General features: G+C 34.2%; 1 protein-coding gene and 1 long non-coding RNA gene across 6 annotated transcripts in view; one reads left to right on the plus strand and one right to left on the minus strand.

Annotated features, from left to right (window-relative positions):
• Window positions 1-20,723, minus strand: part of LOC141447018 (metabotropic glutamate receptor 2-like) — a 531,413-nt gene that overhangs the window by 329,652 nt on the left and 181,038 nt on the right. The gene's annotated exons all lie outside the window — the stretch shown is intronic.
• Window positions 1-20,723, plus strand: part of LOC141447020 (uncharacterized) — a 109,602-nt gene that overhangs the window by 56,968 nt on the left and 31,911 nt on the right. For 2 of the 5 annotated variants that reach the window (XR_012454076.1, XR_012454073.1), the window contains exons 1-4: window positions 7,572-7,586; window positions 7,754-8,018; window positions 8,519-8,712; window positions 20,464-20,629. This is a non-coding gene — a long non-coding RNA (uncharacterized lncRNA). Of the gene's footprint in view, window positions 1-7,571; window positions 7,587-7,753; window positions 8,019-8,518; window positions 8,713-8,992; window positions 9,008-20,463; window positions 20,630-20,723 lie in introns of those variants that run through there. The other 3 variants (XR_012454075.1, XR_012454074.1, XR_012454077.1) reach the window with 3 other exon arrangements.

The raw sequence follows: 20,723 nt of genomic DNA on the forward strand, positions 1-20,723 counted from the left end.
ACACATTTTGCGTTATAAGCAACAATGATAACAATAAGCAACATATCACACAGATCAGAGTGGAGAAGTTACCTAGCGGTAACACTCCAAAAACATTCTACATTCTACTGACTCTCTTCTTCATAGAGGAGATCGCGAGGCCACACTGTCTTTTAAGACTGTCCTAGAAGTGTTGTCTGGAGATGTTCTAGAAGATAGATATTGTACAAGTGGATTGTGATGTGATTGAATGTGAAGATGGAATTTTCTGTTTCGTGTTTTCAGCAACTTGTGTTCAAGCCTGTGTGAATGGTTTGATTGGTAAAGTAGAAAGGAGCTGTTTACTATAGAGCGAAGAATTTTAGACTGCAAAGCCTGGGAACCTTTGAAGATTTGAGCGTTTGGTTGAAACCTCACAGTTCGATGCCATAAGCCCAGACTGGCTTTAATATACTTACATATATAAGTATTTTGTTGTCCAGAGTGAGTTTTGATCTGTTGTCGTGTAGTCTTTTCAGTTGTCAGAAGCGTCTGTTGAGTTCTGTCTTCCTTAAGTCGAGTATGAGGGTTCCATGCTAGTCTTCTGTCAAGGTAAAGCCCAAGGTAGCGGACTGCTGGTTGACTACTGGGTAAAGGAATTAAATTGTAAAAAACAGGAGGAAGAGTGATGCGTCGAAGAGTGAAAGTAATGTTTTGAGATTTTGTTTCGTTCAGTTTGATAGCCCATTTTTTGAACCATTTTCTAAGGAGGTGAGGTGAGACTGAAGCTTTCTATGAGCTATTATTGGATCTTTGTTAGTAGATAAGATGGCAGTATCGTCACCATAGGTGAGAAGGGTAGTTTGAGGTTGAGTAGGTGTGTCTGAGGAATAATTTATTTATTTATTTATTTATTTCACTTTATTAGTACATTTACAACTGCAACAAATGTTGCATCAAGTAAATTTGATGAAACTGGTTAAGTTCTCATGAATGTCATGTAAGAGCAACCACCCATTGATGGAACTCTTTCTCAGTGGATATTACACTCACATCAGTAGGTCCCTAGGCCACTTCCGCTTCAAGCGACGAGGAGGATTGTCTGGAAGGTGAGGAGAGGAGAGTTGTTGTACAAGAGGATTAGGATGGAGAGAGCTAGGAGGCTGTGAAACTTGCGGTAGCGAGACTTTATTAGGTCAGTGACAAAAGGGTTGTGAAGGTCAGTGTGTATGGTAAGGTTTAGAAATGTAGTATGGAGCATTCAGGATTTTCCTGTAAGATTTTAGACTGTAGTGTCCTGTAGGCGTTTGGAGTTAGAGGGTTTGGTTGAGCCCTACACTTCTGCTCCGTATCTCCATAGGGGTCTTAACAGTATCTTGTAAATAGTCAGTTTGTGATTCAAGTCTAGTTTGGATTTGCGGTCAAGTAGTCTAGTAAGTGGCTTGTAGCGTCTATTCATGTCTTGTCGTTTCAGTCGAGTATGTAGGTTCCACAGGTTAGTCTCTTGTCCAATGAACAGTCCTAAGTATCGTACTACGTCAACTGGAGGAATCGTTACACCGTTCAGTTGAACTGGTCGAAATTATTTAAGGGTCCGATATGTCCAAGTGTTACCTAGGTCGTTATATGGCTTAGCCATCAGCGAAATAATCTCAAGTTATGTCTAAAGACAAACTCGAAGTCCAATACAAAACTCAAACATTTCAATGTTAAATAAATCAATTGAATACAAATTGGTATAATAATTTAATTTAAATATTTTTATTGTCAATTATTTCACTTTTTCTGATAAAACATCTATTTCAACACCCAAAAAAAAATCTTATACTTCCCCAGCAAGTTATCTAAATCGGTTCCATCACCATTTTCTAAACAATATCTCTCATAGTTTTAGCATTGTTTTGTTTTAGTGGGAACTTTCTTTTGTGTTGTTCCCCAGTGAGGGGGGGTCACGTAGTGGTAAAATAACTGTAAGCACATTCTAGCATGCTTATAGCATACCTAGTATATAATAACGGACATTATAAATGTTCTACCCTTTATGGGTGTACGAGCAATGTTATATCCAGATCCAACATAACCTAGAACTCTTCAGAGTTCCTTCTCTTGGGTGCCTCTAGCTTTTCATAGAGTTTCCATTTTTGTTGATGTAGGAGATGGCGGTAAAGCACACTTACATAAACAGAATGGGAAAATAGCAAAATGAAGCTTACAAGCTTTCCCAGCAAGTTTACTTGACCCCTGCATTTTGTGTTCGTATTTTTTTTCTTTTTATTTCCCCAGTCTATTTCCAGTTGGTGGAGGAAGACAGTGAAAGAGCATTCTTGGTCCACCATAACCTTATTTATATTCAAATGAGAAGAGATATACATATTTTTCTTTCCGGTATGCTAACCAACCTCAGATAATATCTTATTTACTCTTATTAACTTGCAAATGTATGCCAGAAATAAACTATTCTCTCCAGTCTTTCCTTGACAAAATATTGCCTCAATAAAAGACACTTTGCTCCTTCAAATTGGCATCTGCAATTTTCCTTATTCCCTTATAAACGTCTTTATTTTTATTTTTTCATAATTTTCCAATGGTCTCCAATTTAATAATTTCTTCTTTAGTTTTCTTTGCATCAACGGGGTTTCTATTATTGTATTATTAAAATTTTTACGAATCATAAAATCTTCACAAATAAAAATATGTAGTAAGAAAAGTGGGCATAATGTACAGTATTAAAAGTAAAGTAAAGTAATGCCTATTTTTTCAGGCGGGCTTTACGTCCAGCTACCAAATTAGGTGTCATGGACGGAGGCGACTAGCACACATACTTTACTGTAAATTTCTCTTATTAACCATTAAATAAAATCCAAGGCCTAGAGACAGGGAATCGAACCCAGTACCACAATACACATTAGCTTTACAGGTCTCACCTCTAACCGCTCGGCTACCGTGGCGGCGCCTGTGTTTAATTTTATTAACATTTATTTGATTCTACACAAACGGTAAAATCATTATCGCAAATACTGCTGAATGTTCTGGATATGTGTATTAAAGTAGGGGGAAAAAAAATGATCATACAATTGAGAAACTAGTTTTTTAAGTTTATTTGTTAAGTTACACCAGCGCTAGACACGCTATAAGTAACAATGACAATAACTGACATCAAACTCACTAATTGAGGGGAGAAGTTACCCAGTGATGACACTCCCTAAGTCGTCTCCCAGGATTAGCTACTCTCCTCAGAAGAGAGAAAATCGCGAGGCCACTGGCGTTTTAATCGCCTAGGAGGATGATCTGAATGGTGATGAGAGGATAAATGGCGGACAAGAGGATTGGAATGAGAGTGCAAGTTCTGATGAAAACTTTTATAGCGAGTTCGTGCCAATCTGACCTACAAACGGAATTTCCAAGTCTGTGTGGATAGTTAGATTTGAGACGTAAAATGGAGCGTTAATGATAGTGCGGAGAATTTTAGACTGAAGCGATTGAATTCGTTGAAGATTGGAGCGTTTCGTTGAACCATACAGTTCAATACCGTACGTCCAGACGGGTTTTAGTATAGAACTGTAAATCAGTCGTTTATTAAGTGAAAGTTTTGAACGTTGGTCTAGTAGTCTTTTAAGTAGTCGATAACGCCTGTTAACTTCAGTTCGTTTAAGTCTTTTGTGAGGGTTCCAAGTCCAGTCTTTTGTCTAAATAAAGCCGAAGATAACGGACACAACATTGGCAGGAGGAATTGGAATTGAGTCATAGAAGATCGGAGGAAGAGTGATGCGGCGGAGAGTAAAAGTAATATTTTGAGTTAAGGTAAATTAGGAAATAAAAGTTGCATTTGATTTTCTGACTTTTTGTGGAAATTAATTATTCAATTTCATATTGTTATCTACAAAGATAAGGAGACGCCACTATGGCCTAAGCTAAGGGGTTAAAGGCGAGACATGTAAAGCTAATATGTATGTGGTACTGGGTTCGATTCCCGCTCTAGAAGCCTTTCATTTTATTTAATGTTTAATATAAGAAGTTGTAGTAAATTTTATGTTGCCAGTCGCCTGTTTCCATGATAAGTAGTTCCACGGTAGATTGGTAGTTGGACGTAAAGCCTGCCTGAAAAAATAGGCAGTTACTTTACTTTAGGTACTTTTCTACCAAGTTTAGCTTCTACAGTACTTTCCCCTCAAACGTGAATCTTTTTTTAATGCTTTTCCTTAAATTGACGTCCTGTTGAGTAATTATCAAAATGGTCGAGTCGAAAGATATCAAATGAAAAAGATGAGATAAGAGAAAACTAATTTTTTTTTTTATCAATTTATTGCCGGAATTCAGTAACATTCATGAAAAACATGTTGATAAGTTTGAATTTCCATCAAAACTTTAACTTAGCGTGATTATTTTTTTTTTTTAAATACTAGTTTCTTATCACGGTAAAAAAATATTTTTCACACTGAATAGAGGATCACAAAAAACCGAGTATAGATTATTTTTTGCCCTCATCTTTTATTTGGAGCAAAATCCTGCCAACCACAGGGAATTACAAACGTTTCACCAAGTTCTGGTTCTTATGAACACGTATTATTTCAAACCAGTGAACAGTATAATTGAAGTAGCTATGTAGCAAGTTTTGAAAATTTATTTAGGTTTAATTCAAATGCACAACACTCTATTATTTTCTTTTAATAGGATTATTTAATTAGGCAGTATTATAAAATCCAATTGTTTAAATTATTTTGACAACGAATATTTTAAGATCGACTATTGAAAAGTATAATGAAAGAAACGTTGTATGAAATAGAAATGAGCAAAAATTTCATCAATTAAATTCCAATTTAATTAAAGGAAAATTTAATTTTAATCTTGATTAAGCCTTTGTCCAATGCAGCCTTTGACTCCCTTTCAGCAAAGTAGCCTTTCGTAGGATCTTCATAGTCGAAGAACGTCCTACAAAAAGATATTCCACCAGAAAATAGCAAAAGAGAAACAGAAGTAGCTCAAATTACTTACACCCACATGAAGATGTATAGTAGATAGATTGACAAAAAATAGACAATTACATTACTAAGTAACGCAGTAAAAAATAGGTTAAATATGAATGTAAGCTGGTCCCATATAAGTCTAGTTAGTCGTCAACATGCTTAAATATGAGTGTAAGATAGTCCTATAAAAGTCTTGTGAGTCGCTAACACGGTTAAATGTCAGTTTGGGGTAGTCTTATATAGAACTAGTGAGTCGTCAACAAGGTTAAATAAGAGTATAAGATAGTTCTATATAAGTTTAGTAAGTCTTCATCATGGTTAAAGAAGTATTTCATGAACTGAAATAGAAAGAAATAACGTTCAGTGCAAATTCAACTTATAACCTTGAAAAATACTGAGGAAAATATCAAGAAACAGCCAAGCTGTAGAAACTGCATTTGTGTTTACAAAAATTGCCGCTAGAGATCTCCACCGGATGGAGTATAAATTAAGCTTAACGCCTATTTAATGGCGGCTCACAAGCCTATTTCTCTTATACCTATTTCAAGGTTAAACAATACAAATTCTCAACTTTTTTGTTTCTATTAACGATAATTGTGTAAAACATGAAGTATTATCGCAAAAGAAATATTTTTTATTATATTTTTATAGGGAATTTTTTTTTATTGTTTTAATCGATAGTTTATCAAATACCTATGGGAGAAATGTTAGAAAAAAATGTTTAAATTAATTATTTCACTGATTTCTAAGCAGTAGCCAATCAGAAAGCAGTACGGTTGCAGACTGTGGGCGGGTCATGCCCACCTGTATTGTAGTCACGCCCACCACTAGTGTAGACACGCCCCGACCAATGATAGCGAGTCAAGGCTGATCAAAGCGTATTTAACAATGGCGCTTCAATGCCTTTCATTTATTTTTCTAAATTTCTTATTATTTTCTCATATTTTATTTTGTTGTTTTGTTATATTAGAAGTAATATTAATCTTACGTAGATTAATATTACTAATTATTCGAAAAAAAAATCATTCTCAATTTTCAAGAAATTTTTTATAAGTTAAGTTCGTTTTCGCCAATATTCGACAGTTTCACTTCACTTTCTCATGAAAAGAATCTCGTATGAACACTCACATGACTTTTTCTTACCGTAATTTACGAATATAATTAAATTTTCTTGTGACTTAGAATAGATTAAAAAAAAAATCAATTTAATAATAATGTTGATAGAATGCGACACATTCCATCTCAAAATATTAAAAGTACGGATTAATTTCGCTGATTAAATTCTAATTAAAATTTAAAAAAAAATTGAATCATAAAATTATATTTAAATTGTGTTGCTCATTTCAGATAAATATTGCACTTCCATTGTATTGATTTTTCCAAACTTCTTTAATAATCAAATACTTCGAGGTGGTGAAAATAATGTTAAAATATCTAAAATAGAAGTTTAGAAAATCTTATTTACCTCCTCCTAAAATAAGAACACAAGGTGGTCCTATGTACGTTTAGTGGGTCACCAACACAGTTAAATATGTGTGTAAGGATGGACCTATCTTGGTTTAGTGTGTCATAGGCTTGTCATTCAAGTCTGAAAAAATTAATCGAAAATTTTTGGGCAGAAAGAGGCCTCGCAAAAACCTGGTCCTAACGATTAGTTGAAAAGTCATATAGTGGATGTGATTAAATCTATTTGATTAACGATTAAATTTGAAATTTAGTTTATTAACTAATTGCCATATTAAAAGAATGAATAATTTTGCCGATTAAATTCTGATTTATGATTTAATTATAATTTTATTCAGTATGTAGTATCTCTGGTAAAAAAGTTTCTACTTGAAAGCAATTTTCATTGAGGGTCGCCAGCATAGTTGAATAATTAAAACAGTTAATTTAATAAAAATCATCTAAAATAAACAACTGCAGGAGCAATTGCCACTGCAACAAATATAGAAGATGACTGGTTGTGACATGTGAGGAGCTATGCCACGCATTGGTGGATCTCTAATTCAAAAAATAGTTTAAATACAAAATAAATGAAATAACGTTTTCTCATTTGTATAAACATAACTAATAAATAACTAGTTACATATTAATGAAGTAGACTTCCCCGCAATGCTCTCTCAAACTCCTTAGATGCCTTCTCGAATCCGGATCTACGGTCCCGGTACCTTCACTGGGTTTTCTTCCAACAAAACTAACCAAAATCCTAACTCTAATGAACCCGGGTAACTTTTTCTATATACATAGATCTGATTAAGAGTTACATAGATCTTATTTTATGAATTATGGCAAGTTGTAACACAATAATTAACAGCTCTTAAAAAGTTAACTATCGAGAAGTTACTGCATTAAAATAAATGATTTTTCAACTCCTATTATATATTTCCAACTTGAGTAAATTATAGAAAAAAAAAAAACAAATATAGAAAATTACTATTCTATTTTAACACAAAAATTATTCAACACTTTAAATAGAGAAGGAAGGTTTTTATAACCTCCCTCTGTTTCACCTTTACAAAAAGAAGAATGCGCTAGGTGATAGGTTCTCTCTTTAAAGTTAAACCAAAAATTTATTTTATTGTTGACGATGTTGCCAGTGTTGTTAATGATGAGCCAAGGATTTCAATAATCTCATTTTACTGAGTCATAGAACATTTCTCAAAGGTAATAATATAAGATAATTTCATTTTTTAATATTAATTACCAAATTATATGTGATATTTTGAAAAAAAAAATCACAAACCCATAACTGACTTAATATAACACCATTCTTAACATATGCAAACAAGGCACTAAAAGATAATCAGCCAATATTCTGCTTTTACCTGTAGGCAAATTGAACATCACAAAATACAGCTTACTAAAAGAAAAGAACTGAGGAACGAAAGGAAATCTCAAGTGGTGTACCAAATAAAACACAATGGTTGGCCAGGCAATTATTTTAATGGATGTACCTCCATATAGGTTCTAACAAACACCAAAAAAATGATGAGGAAACGTTAAAATGAACACTTCCTTGGAAAAACACAATAAACTATTCACTCTTTCAACTTTATTTTCTCATAGATGATATAATCTCACAGAAAATAATCCACGGTATTGTATCACTTACACGAAGTCCTTTTAAAAAGTTTAAAATAAACAATAAGATCCTAGAAAACTTGAAAAATATTCACAAAAATGAGTTCAAAATTAACAACTAAATGTTTATCTTTATTTTTGGTTTTATTTTAATTTTGAATTTATGTACTTAGACAATTTACTTTATTAGTGAGTTCCCATTTCCATTATAATTATCCTCATGAAATTGGATAATTGTAACATTTGTAACCTTACTAATCAGCAACAGACTAATTAGCTACTGTGTATTACCTCCTAGTTTACCATAAGTATGTAGATGTTAACTTTTTTCAATGGCAAAACAGTGCTAGTGTTTGTTAGAGCATATTTCTGAAAATGATTCTTTTGGGTCAAAACGTTCATTTTTTAAATCAATAAGTTTAGGGCTATTATCTAGTCAAATATGTTTTCTTATTATTAATGAACACCAAAGATGAATTTGGTAAAATTTACCTAATTTTATTTTTTAATTGCAGATAACTTTGGGCAGTTTTACTGTGTGTACGATTTAAATGGCAGCAAAGAGCGAAGTTTATTGCACATCTATCCGTTCGACAGATGAATTTGTCCTTCATGAATTCAGATAACGAGCCAGCAATTGATCTCTTGCATCAGTCAGAAATGGTTTATGAACGTGATCCAACTTATTGATTACTTTAGAAGGTCGCAGGTAAAGTTCATTTTTATTACTTATCAGTTATCACTATTATTGTATATCAGCGTACTACAGAACGTTTTTTTTTTTTGTAAAGAGAAGTTGTCAAGTATAATACACTTTCGGTCAGTTGATGTATATTCAAACGGAACTTTCTTTTAGCACAAACATGTCTTCTAAAAGTAACTTGACTTCAGTTTTGTAAAAATTGCGCGAGTGCCTGTCTTGGATTTGATGTGAGATTCCCGAAAAGCCTCAAGAAAGAACTTTTTTTCCCCTTAACAACTTCTTGGCAGTATTACATGAAATTGTTAGTACAAATGAAATAGTTTTTGGAAATGACGAGTTAATTTCTTGTAACGCTTTCTTAAAGAGATTAGAAGTAGATGTTCAGCACTATTTTCGTTATTTTGTTTGAATGAAGGCATCTACAGGAATCTTTCTCTTTTGTGGTTTCCTAAGATTAAAAAGAAATGGTACTTTTTGGAACTGTATTTTAGTTCAAGAGAAGCTAGCTCAGTTTTTATATTTCGATTGTCTAGCCCCAAGGGACCTGATAGTAACTTTGAGAAGAGAATCTCTTAACCGAAACTGTCACTTTGAGCAGTTTTTCACTTCTTTTTTTTTGGATATTTTTATGTATGAATAACGCTTCAACATATTTTCTGTAAACTTGGCGAACCCTACTTAAAGATCTATAACTTTTTTTTATTTATTTTTTTGCCTTGGCTTTTGCCATACAGCCAGCATTGTCTAGGTGCTTATCACTAGAATATCACTCACTCTCCATTCTTACTTATAAATACATTCGCTTCACACATTCATCCCTCTACTATATACAACTATTTACATAAATTACAGCTAATGGATGGATCAGTACTCTATATTCCTGCCATCCTTATAGCTTCACCGAAATTAAAATCACGTAATCCTTCCGTAATCATTTTCATGCATTCATTCTAATCGGCTATAACTTTTAAATACATTCATTGCTAGCTCTGCTATAGATTTAAGCTCATAGATGTTGGTGGAGAATGTTATATCTTCGTAGCGAAATGGTGCATCTAAATACCTGTATATGTCGTCAAACATTCGTTTCCTTTCCACCACATAACGTGTACATATCATTATATGTTTGAAATCCTCCTCCTCATTGCAATCTACGGCAAAGAGGAGAGAGGACCTTTTTGTTGATCCTGTGAAGATACGATCCGCACACCGCGTGGTTCGCTCTCAGCCTGCTTATTGTCGTAACAACCCATTTATTTCTGACATTTCCCTTAAACCATGGTTGTCTAGGTAACTGATCTGCCATAGTTTTATAGAATCTCCCTTTATTACCATTACTTGTAATCTGTTTGGCCATTTTTGTAGTGCTGCTTTTGTAATTATACCCTTCATATCGGTTTGTGGTAATTTATAATTAGCCACTTTCCCCACTATTGGCTTCCTTTGCAAGTTTATCCACAAAACTTTTATTTGCAAAAATGTTTACTCGAAAATTCTATTAAGAGTATTTTGGAGGAGAGAAGACCTATCCTAGTCTACCGTTTTAGGGTAATCTGTTACATATTATTGGGAATAATAACTTATTTAAACTTTTTTCAATACATTTTCTCTGTTTCTTCTTGCTGTAAGGATTAGAATAATTTTAATTGTCTAGAATTACTTCAGGAATAAGGCGCCACAGTAGCCGAGCGGGTTAAGAGGCGTGACCTGCAAAGCTAATATACATTGTGGTACTGGGTTCGATTCCCGGTCTTAGGCCTTGGATTTTATTTAAAGATTAATAAAAGAAATTTACAGTAAAGTATGTTTGCTAGTCGCCGCCGTCCACGACATCTAGTAAATGGTAGTTGGACGTTAAGCCCTGCCTGAAATAATAGGCGATTACTACTTTTTTTTTTACTTCAGGAATATTGCTAGGTACTTGTCAAGTTTACTTATTACTTACTATTAAATGATCTGATATTCTTACCATTTTCTCTCACCTTCATATATCTTTCTTATGCTTAGCTCTGTAACTTTTATCGTTAAAAATTATGAAGAAAAATTAGTTTTATGACAGGATCTAAGGTAGGGATTGGCAGCCAACTTTATAGTATTTATCTTTGAAAAAAAACTGTACATTGTCTTAACATAACCCTATACACGGAATATGGGTATATACAAACCTAGAATCAACACAGCTCAGCATCAAATTGTGCGTAATATATTGTGGTAGCATGGTATGGCCTATGTGCACAATTCTCGTTAAATTGAATGAACGTTCATTGGGTAATGAAAGTGGAGACAGCAGCTGGAAAAGGCTGAGAAGAGTATGGTGGATACTAAACCGACACACTGGTAGCATTGTGGCGATATATAACAGAGACCATCAGAGTTAGTTCTGGGTATATTTCTGCCCAGAAATATATATACTATTTACTGACTGTATATATATATATACATATATATATAGAGGAGAAGAATAAAATGGTCGGCCATCATTGGTTACTACTGATGCTATTTTCCAATCCCAAATACATAATCGACCACAATAACATTGACTGTGGGCCTCTTTTACCGAATTAAACCACATTTATAGCATTGCAAAATCGAATATTTACATTCGATCTGTCTTTTTTTTTTTTTGCTTTAATTTTCAGCAACATTTTAGCAAAATGTATTTAGTCCTCCTAATTATCTCTAAAATTGCACATATTAATTATTTTTATTTTTTTACAAATGATTTAAGGCGCGTCAACATCTAAGGTTATTGGCGCCCGGAGCTTTTTTCAGTGCACTGCCGGCCTCCGGACAGTGTTCTCCCGTTACAGACAACAGTGGGCTGTAAGTAGCTCCTAGGAAGAGAAAATCTAAGGGTCAGCAGATGGATTCGAACCCGGGACCTCCGCGTCCAGTGCGCTAACCGTATAGCTAATCCCTTCCTTACAGTTAATTATTATTATTAAATTTATTTACGATTAAGTGATATTCATAAAAATCTGCCGTGAAGTCCACTTTCTCTGAGTGAAATAATAACTTTAATTTCTTCAACATTGTTCTGTCATATCTTTGAATTATCGTGAACAGCAAAGTACTTTAATATTCAATTATTCCTTGAGTTAATAAGGGTACGTGACTAGTTATATTGTTGATAGTAGCGCCATCTTAAACACACCTACTGTGTTATTAATTTTAACATAAATTATTTCTTAACAACGTGCTTGCAAAGTGCTTACTGCTGCTGCTGCAGCAAAAAAATTGGGTTGAAGATAAAGAAATCGAAAGTGCGATGATTGTAGATGGGTAAAACATCCTCTTTGTTGCCCAATTTTCTCTAGGCGAATAGGAGCGCCTATCCCTTTCTATCTGCCTAGTCTAGGCAGATTGAAAATAGAATCGTCATGAAATTTAAAGTTATTAAGCTAAATGCTTAATTCTCTCCAAATCTATATTAAATCAAAATCTATTTCTATCCTAAATCAATTATTCGTTCTCCCACTTCATCCATTAAATGAGCTTTTACTATTTAATATATATATTATTATAAAGAGTTTAAACAAAAACCTTAAGGCTATTTTTGTATATGATATACATTTAGGGTTAGGGTTCTTCGAAAACATCTTTGTACGAAGTAAACTCCATTTCGCAATATTACTTCGATCAAGTAGTTCCTCTTACTACTTTCTCTCAAGTAGTTACTCTTTAGAGAAAGAAAAGAAAAAAGGACGTGGACTAGCCATTTCTTTAGAAAGTTTGGTCTAACAACAACAGTCCTACCATTAAGCGATTCACATGTTGGGTCTACAAAAGTTGCATATAAATATTTTGATTTTTGGACTCACTTAGCCACTTTACTAGTATAGATATCTTTGGATACAAGGAACAGCTATGATTGGTTAGAGACCAAAGTTGGAATGTTTCTAGTTTTCAAATCTATGTCAAAAAGTTTTGATGGATCAAAACTAAATGTAAATATTTCATCACCGTGTTGTGGATATTGTCGCCACCTCTCTTGAGCTCAAGCAATATTGCCTAGGAGTTTTTCTAGATGTCTCCCAGGCATTTGGCCTTCTAGCTAAGCTCGAATCTATTCTTCCTAGCACCTACTTCCTCGTCCTACCTACCAAACCGCTTCTTTCAAGTTATCCAACGCTCTTCCTCCTCTTCCATTTATCCTATCCTAGCAGGAGTTTCTCAAGGAAGTATTCTCGCTCCACTTCTCTGTACCCTGTATACGGCTGATCTTCCGCTCCATCCAAACACTATAATTTATTCGTATGTCGATGATACGGCCTTTCTATCCCATAAAATTCAGATCCAGTGAACGCAATCCGATCAATCCAGTCTCATCTTCATATCCACAAACCCTGGGTTTCGCAAATGGAGAATAAAGGTCAACGAGTCTAAATCTCATTACATAATCTTTATCCTCAATCACAAGGTACTCCAGCCAGTTCAACTTAACCATATTTCTATTCCACCGGCAGATAAGGTGCATTATCTTGGACTTTTACTCGTCAAGCGCCTTACTTAGAACCCTCATACTCGACTCAAGCGGACTCAAGGAACTTTACTTACTGTTACCGAATGACCAAAAAGACTCCTCGAAAAAAGCTCCAAATTGTCTCTTAAACCAACAAAAAGAAAATCTACATAGCTCTACTAGCCCCAATCTGGACATAACGGACTTGGAACTGTACGGGTGCTGCAAAGCGTTCCAATCTCAACCGCATCCAATCCCTTCAATCGAAAATCCTAAGCACAATCCTTGACGCTCCTTTCTACGTAAGCAATCACACCATCCATACTGACCTAAAAATCACCTTTTGTCCTTGACCTAGCCAAATCCCGTTACACCAAATTTCAATTCGAAACTTTCCCAACACTTCAATCCGCTCTTAAAACAATCCATCCCAAAACTACTCTTCCCTCAAATCCTCGCCGAAGACTGAAGCGTCGATGGTCTCGTGATCACCTGATCGCATGATAGAAATTGGGCATCCTTCGAATTCACTTCAACGGCATCTTGTGTTAGTCGACTCATGATGGTTATCGTTGGATGGCCCTCATTCAAATCTCTTTCCAGCCATTTTTATTTATATATTGTAATCCGATTTACTTGTTGCCAATAGGCAGTTGTAAATTAAATAAAGAGAGTTAAAAAAAAATTCATCATGGACGCCACTTCTGAATTTAATTGTTGTGGACTAAATTGTTTTATTTTTTTACAAAATATCTTTTCTTTTTTAATTTGGAAGGCATTTTTTTTTTTCACTTTTTCACTTTTGGAAAAGTTATCTTAGGCTCATACTCAGGATTTAGCGCCTAATTTTCTCATTCATTTCCTCAGCTAGCTTCACGTATAGATTGATTCTTCATACAAATCTTGTGCTAGCAAAAAATTACAGAAAACTTGAGCTATTAGAATTGGAATATGTTTGAAGATATTTTTTCCAAAACTTGAACTGTCTTTCTTGTAGTGGACTAAAGCTTTTATGTGTTTGATAGGATGAAACTCAAAAGTTATTGTTTAGTAATTTTCTCCAATATAATATCCAACTGCATTCAGCTAGTTAGTTGGGAAGATTTTTAATCTCATGTATGTTTGTTTTGGCCTTTTATTTTTTACAGAATTAAATTTAGCAAAAGCAATGGCAGTCTTCCCAGAATGAAAAACATGTTTTCCTCTTAGCCTAGTCTGCACATATGTTTAAAAGTTGGCAAGAAAATAAATAAAATAAAATTGGAGAATAGGAAGGCAGATGATGTAGGTAACAGACAGGTTGGCTGTGAAATTCATCAAAAACACTGTGCAGACTTCACAAAACAGGGAACAGAGAAATGTGTTGCTATTCTATTTTGACAGTCTTTATTTTATTCTTTTTCTTTTTGTATTTCCTATTTTTCCCCACTAACACTGCGTCCCTTTAAATCCCTTTCTTGCTGTCACATAATTTGAAATGTTCTCCACATTTTACTGGAAAAACTTCTCTTTCTTTTCTTTACAGTAATAAGCATAAAGATAGGATTTCCTGTATTTTCTCAACTGAAATGAAAATCTTACAGTTATTCTTCTTTACTTATATAAAATTCCAATATGGAGTATAATTGAAAAAAAGCTTACTCTTTTAACATGAATGTATAGATTATAAAACTTTAAGATCTTAATATAAATTTATACAAAGTTCCCAAAGGAGCAACCCTTATGTAATGCTCGATGCCCGAAGGAAATGGAAGAAATTTGGAGATCTCTCAGTCAACATAGCCTCTGCTTTAAACTCTAGTTTACATCCTTTATACAGGGTGAACCAGTAAGTAATGTCCATAGGCCTACTGTGTGTAGTACATCTGAAGTGGACTTCAAAGACGTATTGGCCAACTTCATATTTCCCTACTGTTCTTGAGTGACGTTTTTCTAAAATCATTACTTTTTTTTTTGCAATAAAAATGTTATTACTCAGAAAGTTTTAGTCCGAATTCGATTCTGATGACACGGTTAGAAAGACAGATACATTTTCTAAAAATTGACACCATTTTGAAGCATAAGCTATTCTCCAAACAGCCTCAATCTTCCTCTGAATACAGGAAAAATAAAAGTAATCGAAATTTTTAAAGAAAACTCATTAGGCCCTTACGTGATCATTATCCAGACCTAGGTGCTTGGCACTTTTTTGTAAAAGTTTCCTTGTCTAATGTGGGCTTTCTTTTTATCTTCGTATGAGAAATTACGTTTGTTTTGCTAGAAAACGTGTTCACGAGCACACCACAGTGTTAGTTATCAAGTTTTTTAATTCATTGAAAACTCTTTTAGATGGACCAGTAGTCAATTTTTAAAGTAGGCTGTCTTAAAATAAGAAAGTCAAAGGTTACAAATTGTACTAAAAAAAAAATAATAATTCTAAACTCTCTGAAATATTTGAGAAAAGGTTAGGAAATATTTCCTATGTAAGTATTTATTAAATATTATAGAAAAATCAGTAACTTGGGTACAAGTTATTTAGAATACAGAGGTTAGCATTTTAAAGCAAAGAATTGTTAGTCAACTGAGGCTAGGGCATCCTGATAATTGTCGTGTAATTTTTAAAGGAAGTCTTTTCAGATTTTTTATTGTCAACAATCACCTGTATTTGCTGCAATTTTCGTGCCCCAGACACTTTATATCACTTTTTTGTTGGTATGTCCATCATTTAGATCTGCCAGGAACGAATATTTAGCAGAATTTATTAAAGTTGAGCCAAGATAACGAGGAAAATTTACATAATTTATTTAGTTATAGACAGTCTCACTAAATTTAATAACCTGTACTAATAAGTGGTGTCTGCATTAAAAATTAAGAGATTTTATTGTAAATGTTGAAAATTAAAATTTTAGTTCTATTAGTTATCTTTTATTTAAGAAACTAAATACTTTTAGTTTTCAGTTTAATTTTATGATGTGTAATTACATGGTATTTAATTTAATTTGTTTAATTTGTACCAATACTCCATTTATATAGGGTAATACCCTGAAAACAAATAAAAATTATACTTACGAGGGGGTACCCAAAAATAACCGGAATTGCGTTGCCGCGCATGGAGCTTATGTAGTACGCATTTCTGCCGCTAGACGTGTATAGCGCAATTCTTTGCCAGTTCAGTCCTGCCTGTGTTGTCTGCCTGGCTTGTTCTGTTCATCTGCAGTGATTGTTTTTACCAGCGCTGTTTTGTTCTTTTTTCGTTTTTTATGATGGCAAGTTTAAGTGAACAACGTGCAGCTCTGAAATTTTGTTTTCTACTCGGCAAAAATGCTGCTGAAAGTGTTTTAATGTTGAAAACAGCTTACAAAGATGACGCTATGGGAAAAACTCAAGTATACGAGTGGTTTACTCGGTTTAAAAATGGCGACATGTCGATTGATGACAAACCTCGTTCTGGACGTCCATCAACTGCCCGAATCGACGAAAATGTTGAAAAAATTCGAGAGCTGGTGTTCACAGACCGTCGACAGACAATTGATCAACTGTCAGAGAGTAGTGGGTTATCTTGGAGCTCGGTTCAGCGAATTTTAACGGAAGATTTGGGGATGAAAAGGGTTGCTGCCAAGTTTGTTCCTCGAGTTCTGACTGACAATCAAAAAGAACATCGAGTTGAAACCTGTCGTGCTTTGAAACAACAGCTTGAAACTGATCCAGACTTTCTGTCAAAGGTCCATTACTGGTGATGAGTCATGGTGCTATGGTTATGACCCAGAAACAAAGCAACAGTCGAGCCAATGGAAGTCGTCATCTTCACCCCGACCAAAAAAAATGTCGTCAAGTCAAGTCAAACATCAAAACAATGCTGATTTGCTTTTTTGATGCCAAAGGCGTAGTCCATTCAGAGTTTGTCCCCCCCAGGTCAGACCGTCAATTTGAAGTATTTGGAAGTTTTGAAAAGATTGCGCAATAGTGTTCGCCAAAAAAGACCCGATTTGTGGCAAACAGGAGACTGGTTCTTCCACCACGACAATGCACCTGCACACACAGCCATCTCTGTTACACAGTTTTTGGCTAAAAATGGCATGGTTCCGCTGCCCCACGCACCTTACTCGCCTGACCTGGCTCCGTGCGACTTTTTCTTATTTCCACGCATGAAAAAGGGCATGAAAGGTCACCGATTTGACAACATTGAAGAGGTCAAGAAAAAAACGAAGAAGGAGCTGTCAGCCATTTCTAAAGATGACTACAAAAAATGTTTCGAACAGTGGAAACACCGGTGGGACAAATGTATTAGTTGTAATGGAGAGTATTTTGAAGGGGATAAGGTTGTTCTGTAAAAAATTTGTAAATAAATAGCTTTTAAAAAATAATTCCGGTTTTTTTTGGGTACCCCCTCGTATACGTTGTAAGAAACTTATGTTGAGATCTTTTCTTGAAGAGTAAGATTTGATCCGTCATCTTCCATCTGTCTTATTTAATTACATTAATCTGAAGAATATCCTGTACCCCAGGCACCACTGCACAGTATGTAGAAAATGTTTTCAAAGTATCATTTGCTCCTCCTCCAAAAAAGAAGTCACAGTATGTGAGTTCTAGTCGCCTTATGGTCGAGCGCAGAAGATGTTTATCATCGTTAGCAATGGATGATTTGAGCGGTTCACAAAATTAGGGAGGCTGAAAAGATCTTGTAACAAATTTTACGAATCTTACTATCTTTTAGTAGAAGTCATTTTTTATTTAGCTTTTTTAATTCCCAATAAACAGTAAAAAAATAAATATTTTTATATAGTGGAAAATATTTTCATAAAGAAGTACACTATATTATGAATATTCGCCATTTGTCTGTCTCCTTGTGCTCATTTTATCAACATTTTTCAGGCACGTGTTGAAATAGATTAGACGCCCGGCAACATCACATAGAATCTTTCGGGCGTGTAATAAGGTCCTGAACGATGGGTTCAAATTATCGTTTCATTTTTCCATGTCATTGCTTTGAATTGATTTTGTGTTACTTTTATTTTTCCATTTAAATATTTAACATTCTTAGCTGACTTAGGACATTCAAATGTTCAACATTAAATAAATAACCATTAGGTGGAGTTGTTCTATGGGTGTTCATTTTAAGACGGCTCAAATGCATTTCATGCTTAAACGGTTAATCTGAGCAAAAAATGGTAGAGGAAAAATTTGTTGCCCGTCACCTCTAGTTTCAGAATATGTGACTTGATTTTAGAATCCTGCCCGCATACGCGGCTAACGCGCAACCAAAAGTGAAGGTTCGCAGTTCACCTCTATTTTCATATACCCAGTTTTAAAGAGTATAAAAAGTTATGAAAGAAACCGGAAACCGCAATTCGATATCTTCAAAATTAAAGGTGCTAGGCCGTTTCAAAATCTGGTATTTATTAATCATATTTCAATTTTTTAACTTGTTATCAAAGAGAAAGAAGAGCACGCGATAGGTCATTTTTATGTATTTTTTCATCCCCTTTCTACTGAAAATATTGCCAAGGCAGTAAAGCTAGTATTTTTCTTAATATCGGGGAAATAAGTCGTTTTCCAAGTGATTTTTCTAAGAAAAATCAAATGTTAAGAGCTTTAGATGTTCTCTAGCATACACAAAATAGCTAAAAATTAATTTTACATCTGTTACAAACAAGAAGGTTTAATAATTATTTGGTAATTTTGGGAGAGTTGCGTTTAATTGCCAAAAAAATTGGAAGCCCTATATTTAAGTGATCAATATCTTTCATTTAAAGGATCAAACTTATTCCTTAATTTATCAAATAATGCACTTTACTAAACTTGTACAGCATGTACTGTGCCTTCAAAGGTGCCAGGTTAGCCAGGAGGTTATCAACTGCTCTCTGTATCTGAGGAGGCACCTTTGAAGGCACAGTACATGCTTCAGAAGTTGTGTTTTTAAATTTTTCCTCTACCATTTTTTGTTCAGATTAACCGTTTCAGCTTGAAATACATTAGAGCCGTCTTAAAATGAACACCCTGTATATACGTGTATATATCGTATAATACTCTGACAAATATGTTGAACGTTTGAAGTATTATTTGGTTTATTGATGATTATAAAAAATTATTTAAAAAATATTTTTATGTAGCAAATGGACGATAGCGTTATAACTAATCATAATGGATGCAAAAACTTGGTTTTTTTCTTTATTTTTTAAATGTTTAAAGGCGCATCAACATCTGAGGTTATTAGCGCCCAGAGCTTTTTTCCAGTGCACTGCCTGCCTCCGGACAACACTTACAACTTAGATTTTGAGAGCGACTTTAAGAGCCTGGTATCACTAGCGGCAATATAAGATTATGTTTTTCGTAGTATACCACTTCTTCTAGAAAACTGATCATTGACTCTTAACTATTGCACAATTTTTTGCGTAGTTTATTTATTAAGTTAATGCTTGTATCGTCTTGAGAACTAAGAATTAGTTTAATTATTATTGCAGAACTAAGATTATTTATTCTGAAGCAGAAGTTCTATAGATATTACAATGTAAGTCTGGTTTCTGTCACAACTGCAAAAAAAGCAATAGCATATCCTTAATTAAGCACGCGCAAGTTGAAAATAAACCTTTTTTTGGTTTATTTCTTGGAGTTTATATGCTATTGCTAAGTTTATCTTTCTATAAACGAAAGCCGCAAAAAAAACACCTTAACCATTTCTTAAGGTCATGGTGAGATTTTATTTAAGGTTTAAGTGTTCCTTTCCATTAAGCTTGCTAGTCTTTGAAGGTGACCTCGGTTTTCCTTCTCCTATATATAAAAAAAGAAAAGGGAAAGGAGTTCGTGTCCAGCCAACAGGAACAAAGTAGATAAAGTGTATAGGTCAAGACTCGGTTTTGTTGAGACCATTTCTGTGGCACTTGGTTTTTGCACAGCCAGCTTTTTCTTCTTTTGTTTCGACTTTTCGCTATCGATTCTTATTTATTATCATAAGAATTAATAGTAAAGTAATGTAATCGCCTATTTTTTTTAGACGAAGCTTAACGTCCAACTACCAAATTAGGTGTCAGTGGACAGAGGCGACTAGCAAACATACTTTACGGTAAATCTCTTTTATTAACTATAAAATAAAATCCAAGGCCTAAGACCGGGGAATCGAACCCAGTACCACAATACATATTAGCTTCGCAGGTCACGCCTCTAACCGCTCGGCTACCGTGGTGGCGCCTTCTTAAGAATAATATGTTAATTAATTTTTTTTAAATTGAAGAAAGACTGTCTGCACTTTATTAGATTAAACATAATTTACCACATTATATTTAATATCCACTTTTGACCAAACAATTATTTATTTACAGGAATGAAGCTGAAACTTCTGTCTGACAAAGGAGCTTAAACACTTCTATCAAGGCTTTTAAGCATCCCAAACTTAATGATGCCTCCAAAATTCGCTTAGAAGAAATAAAACCTGCAGTGGCAGGTTCACTTATTTATGGCAGTGGTACAAGTTTAGCGAACTTACAGGTAAATACTACCAAATTTTGTGTGATAAAAGATACTAAAAGAGGATGAAAAAATAATTGCCATTTCAGTCGTGATACATTTATTCTGCCGAGCT

This window comes from Rhodnius prolixus, unplaced genomic scaffold, assembly GCF_049639745.1.
Source record: "Rhodnius prolixus isolate KJV_2025 unplaced genomic scaffold, Rpr scaffold_7, whole genome shotgun sequence".
Taxonomy (NCBI): domain Eukaryota; kingdom Metazoa; phylum Arthropoda; class Insecta; order Hemiptera; family Reduviidae; genus Rhodnius; species Rhodnius prolixus.